General features: G+C 47.9%; 2 non-coding genes across 2 annotated transcripts; one reads left to right on the top strand and one right to left on the bottom strand.

Annotated features, from left to right (window-relative positions):
- Window positions 1-3115: 3115 nt before the first annotated feature.
- LOC131406684 (U6 spliceosomal RNA) lies at window positions 3116-3222 on the top strand. The gene has a single exon (XR_009220310.1). It is a non-coding gene; the product is annotated as a U6 spliceosomal RNA (small nuclear RNA).
- A 1041-nt stretch (window positions 3223-4263) lies between these two features.
- Window positions 4264-4370, bottom strand: LOC131406683 (U6 spliceosomal RNA). Its single transcript, XR_009220309.1, has one exon. It is a non-coding gene; the product is annotated as a U6 spliceosomal RNA (small nuclear RNA).
- Window positions 4371-5106: the final 736 nt, after the last annotated feature.

The raw sequence follows: 5106 nt of genomic DNA, 5'->3' as shown, positions 1-5106 counted from the left end.
GAAATGGTGTAAATGAGTCACTTTTAGCATCTACTAATTTCCTCTGGGAAATTCTGCATTCTCAAGCCTCGTTCATGGCAAACATGCTGCTGATTCTGTGTCAGACTCGTTTCCCCGTAGGCAGCTGTCTGCCTTGTTTAGGGGGTGAGAGGGTATTTTTGATTATACAGACTCTCTCTTATCGCCAACAATTATTGCAATATTGGCCAAATAGAGTTCCAGTCAGATATAAATAAAACGCTATGAGAAGCCTAGTTCCTTCTTTACCTTCCATCTCAGAGTCTGACTTTGAGCTCAGGGCTGAAACTTAAAAAAAAAAAATAATAGTTTAAAAAATATTTCTAAGAATTTAAAACTAACTTCAGACCATCTTTTCTTGTTCCAGGTTCCAGCAAAATTTGATTACACGCATATTTAGTGATGCTTTGAATTATACTGTTATGCTAACTCCATGTTGAAATAAATCAAACAGATTTGCAGAGTCCTCAAGTAATATATTGAACTCAAGGATGGCTCACTGGCAGAGTGTTATGTATGAGCCCTGATTTTCCTAAACTACCTTATTTCATAGACTTTCAGTTTCCAACTATTGTGTGCTGAGTCCTGATTTTAAGTTAAAATACGAAAAAAATGTATGTTCTAGTATCTATATAATTTGGTAGTAAACAAAGGTTCAGTGTTTTTCAGAACATACTCATGTGAATTGGTATTCTCTGCATTAGTCAAAACACAGAAGCAGATTAAGTAAAGAACTGACCCTGAGGCTACATCTCTCCACTATCAGACCCAACAATGGTGATGCAGTTTCAGCCAAACACATCATCTACCGCAATAAATTAATGTTGTTAATTTAAATTGTATTGATTTGTAGTTTTGTAGTTAATTTGCAAATCTGCTTTGGTTTTACAGTTTATAGCAGCTATACGAATAAGGAGTTTATACCCAGTTTTATGTTTATACAAATTTAAATAACAATATAATAGAAGTAATTTCAGCTATACTGGAGGTCTAGAGAGAATTTATTGTCTTTAAAGGGGTCATCATACATAAATCACCTGTGAGAGATTCTGCTCTCGCTCTTTAAAAGCACATTGTTCAGCAGTGGCATGACTCTAAAATTATGCTTTCTTGCTATCTGTTTACACATCTGATAATTTAAAGCCATTACAAAGATTTTTTTCTCCCCAAAGGATTTGCTCTCTTGTCAACTGTCATTTTTTTTTTCTGTATGTGGTAAATATTTTTGTTCTTTTTAGAATATGAAGGGTTTAAACATGGTCATCCACGAGTGTAGCCCAGCAGAAGGAGCTCACAGCTCATAGAGACCTCAAGTTCATGACCCTTGAACTCTAACTGGCCTTACAACTATAGATTCCTCTAACCAAGTATCCTTTAATAAACTGTTTGGTTGTAAGGTTTCTAAAGAGAGCAAAAAGATGAAGGGGTTTTGATATATTTCTTCAAGTCATAAAATTGAACATCAATTTACTATTTCTTAATAGCTTTGAAGTCAGAAATGGTTTATTGGAAAGACAGGCCATTAGAAGAAATATATCGAAGCATATTTTATTTGTAATTGGGCAATTTAACTCAGGTGTGTCATTTTTGCCTAATTTTTTTTGAGGGGGAGAACATAGTGTTTTTATTACTTTTCAAAAGCTGTAAAAGAAAAGAATTATAACCATAGACACAAAGATAGGTTCAGCAATAATCCCTGTAGGCTTTCTCTTCCTTTCTCTATTTTTGTCTTAGCAATACCAGAAACTCTTACATGGTTTCACACTATTTTCTTTTTGTACATCATAAAATTGGGTACCAATTTAAAAACTTGTCAAAATCACTTATCTTTCACAGGTTTTTACTTCAAAATATTGTGTCATAATTTCAGAGAAAAAGTAGGACGAGCACAAGAAGGAGAAAAAAGAAGCAAAACTCCACTTATTTTATAAATATTTCATATTCCTTTTTAAGGGTGCCATTTTAACACGACACAGGCAAACCTATGCTCTTCATTTTAACGCCAAGTGTGGAGCGCAGTAACCATCTCCATACCAGAGGCTCTGGCCCTCATTTCACAACGCGCAAGGCTATGACTTGAGCAGTGTGGTTTTCGCAGTAGTTAAAATCAGAATATTTAACACTAACACTCCAGTATTTCTTGCAAGTAGGTCTGTCCTGCATGTCTGTATCCTAACAGGCTGGGGGAGGCTGCGGGAAGTATAAAGGATGCTTCTCCAGTCCAACTCCAATAGTGTAATTCCTCGAGTCCACCTCTCAGCCTAATGGGTGGGCTTCAGCGCGTCCTTCAGCGCTCCAGCAGGTTGGAGACCAGGCTCCACGGTGACCTAGGCGGAGGACACCTGTGAAGGGCGTGGCCACCCATCTGGCTCCTCCGCCCCCGATCCCACTGGCGCCTGCGCAGTATGGACTGAGGCCTGGACGCTTGTGCTAATGTTAGGCGAGGGGCAGCCGCGAGTGTGGGGCTGACGGCCCAGAGCTGAGCGCTCGAGTCGTCGGGGGTTCCCGGAGGGCTGGATGTTGGGCTCATGTCAACAGTGCCTTCTGGAACTGGCACAAGGTGAACTATCGGTGACACGTTCCATATTTTGCTGGGATGACACGTGCTCGACCCAGCGCCCCGGTGGCCCAGCAGGCCAACCTATTCACAAGTTCTCAGAGAGACTTGGGGGAGATGCCGCCTGCTCCAGGCAGGCCGCCGGCCCCAGCCCTCCCTGACCGCGGCAGCCGCGCCCACCCCGTCTCCCGCTCCCCAGGCCTCGAGGGCGCCGCGCGGGGTTGGGGGGCCCCGTGCCCGCGGCTCCCGGCATGCTCCGCGGCCCGGGAGCCCCAGGCACGGGCTCCGGGGCGCAGTGGGCCCTTTACCCAGGGTGCCCCGGGCGCTCATTTGCATGTCCCACTCGACAGCTGAACCCGGCAGGACCCATCGCAGCCTAGCGATCAGAGTTCCAAACGTGCGAGCCTCCAGAGGTCATTCCGTTGCATCAAATTTTCCTAAACCTTCCGAGGTTGCGGGGAAGGCGCGCAGTCCAGTCACCGTAAGTAAAGAGCCAGCAGGCCGCCGCGCCTTATATAGCCCGTGGGCGGAATTTGAGGCGTGCTCGCTTCGGCAGCACATATACTAAAATTGGAACGATACAGAGAAGATTAGCATGGCCCCTGCGCAAGGATGACACGCAAATTCGTGAAGCGTTCCATATTTTGGGCCCGGCCCCGACCTCCTGTCGCCCTCGATAGTAGGGTTTGGAGACGTAGCCCTGGAGGGCTCTCCCGTGTGCGCCGTCCCGCCTGCAGCCGGGGCCCCCGACACCGGCGGCGATCTGCGGGCCTCCCCCCCGAGCCTCTCTTTCGAGGGGCGTCACCACCTCCACGGCAGCCCAAATGGGTTTCTATTATCCAGTTACGTGGGTAATTCTGGGGTCGGCAGCCGAATGCCTGTTTTCCTTGGTTAGCATCTGCTTTCGATTTGGGCAGTGAACTTTTCTCAATCACATCTCCCATCACGGAATCCGTCGGATTTAGGAAAACCGGCATTTCCGAGAGCTCCTAGAAGCCAGATGAGAACAGGCCTACAAACCTGGTCCCAGAAGGACTTGTGAGAGTAGATCCGGATGGGCCTGCTGCCTCCAGCCAGTTTTCACGTGGTCATAGAGCCCCAGGACCCACAGGCCCCGGGCGGCCACACTGATCCCCACCAGTGTAACCACTCCTTGGTGACAGCCCCTGCCTTTGTGCAGCTCGCCGTCTGAGAAGAGGGCGGACGCACTCAGGTCCAAAATGACCGCAGGATGTCACAAAGGAGGCGCAAGAAATGTGCACTAACGTCGCACATTTCCTTTAGCGAGGATTCATTAATTGAGCACTAATCTAGTAATTCAGTGCTTTAGAAACGATTTGGTAAGGACTCCTCGAGCAATTCAGATGCCAGGCAGCCTTCTGGTGCACAAGAGCCAGTCCACCTGGCCTCTGGAGTTTGTGTTGAGGGAGACAAGACCCAAAATTAGTCGATTTCAGAACTTAAAAGTTCTATGAAGGAAATGCAAGTTGACATTTTCCCATTTCCAAGATATGGAGAAACGACATATTTGCACATACATTTCCTGGTGTAACTCAGTTTTGTTCTCATTTCATAGATTGCCCTACACGAATGTTTCTATAGTGAAAAATGACAGTCTCACTGTTGAGCGCCACACGTTGCCTTGATTCACAACGTTTACTCCTGAGCTAATCAGGTCAGGGCACGCGCAAAATATGGAACGCTTCACGAATTTGCGTGTCATCCTTGCGCAGGGGCCATGCTAATCTTCTCTGTATCGTTCCAATTTTAGTATATGTGCTGCCGAAGCGAGCACGCTACCAACTCTGCCCACGGGCTATATAAGGCGCGGCGACCTGCTGGCTCTTCACTTACGGTGACTGGACTGCGCGCCTTCCCGGCAACCTCGGAAGGTTTAGGGAAATTTGATGCAACGGAATGACCTCTGGAGGCTCGCACGTTTGGAACTCTGATCGCTAGGCTGCGATGGTCCTGCCGGGTTCAGCTGTCGAGTGGGACATGCAAATGAGCGCCCGGGGCACCCTGGGTAAAGGTCCCTTCACGGCCGGGAGCCCGTGCCTGTGGGTCTCGGGCCGCGGAGCATGCCGGGAGCGGCGAGGACGGGGCCCTCCAACCTCGCGCGGCGCCCTGGAGGCCCGGGGAGCGGGAGACAGGGTGGGCGCGGCCGCCGTGGTCGGGGAGGGCCGGGCCACACTCCTACAGACGTCGCTTCCCACTTCTACTTTCTCTGCTGAGTCGTTAAAAAAATAAAAAAAGTAGTCACCCAGCCATTATCACACCTGGAAAAGTTACCGTAATGCCTTCATATCACCTAAGACTCTGGGTTCACATTTCCTTGATTGTTTCAGAGATGCCTTTTATTGTTGGGTTGTCCTGAGCATCCAAGCAGGGCCCGCACTGCTTTTGGTGGCTCTGCTCTTAGGTCTCCAGTATCCTCCAACGCCCCTCCCCCTTTCCTCTTCCTGCCGCTGATTTATTGAGGAAACGGGATGCTTGCCCTCTGGAACGTCACATTCTTGCATTTGGCTCAT

This window comes from Diceros bicornis, chromosome 5 (genome assembly GCF_020826845.1).
Source record: "Diceros bicornis minor isolate mBicDic1 chromosome 5, mDicBic1.mat.cur, whole genome shotgun sequence".
Taxonomy (NCBI): Eukaryota; Metazoa; Chordata; class Mammalia; order Perissodactyla; family Rhinocerotidae; genus Diceros; species Diceros bicornis.
Note: the sequence above shows the minus strand (reverse complement) of the source record. Positions and strands in the feature narration are given on the sequence as shown.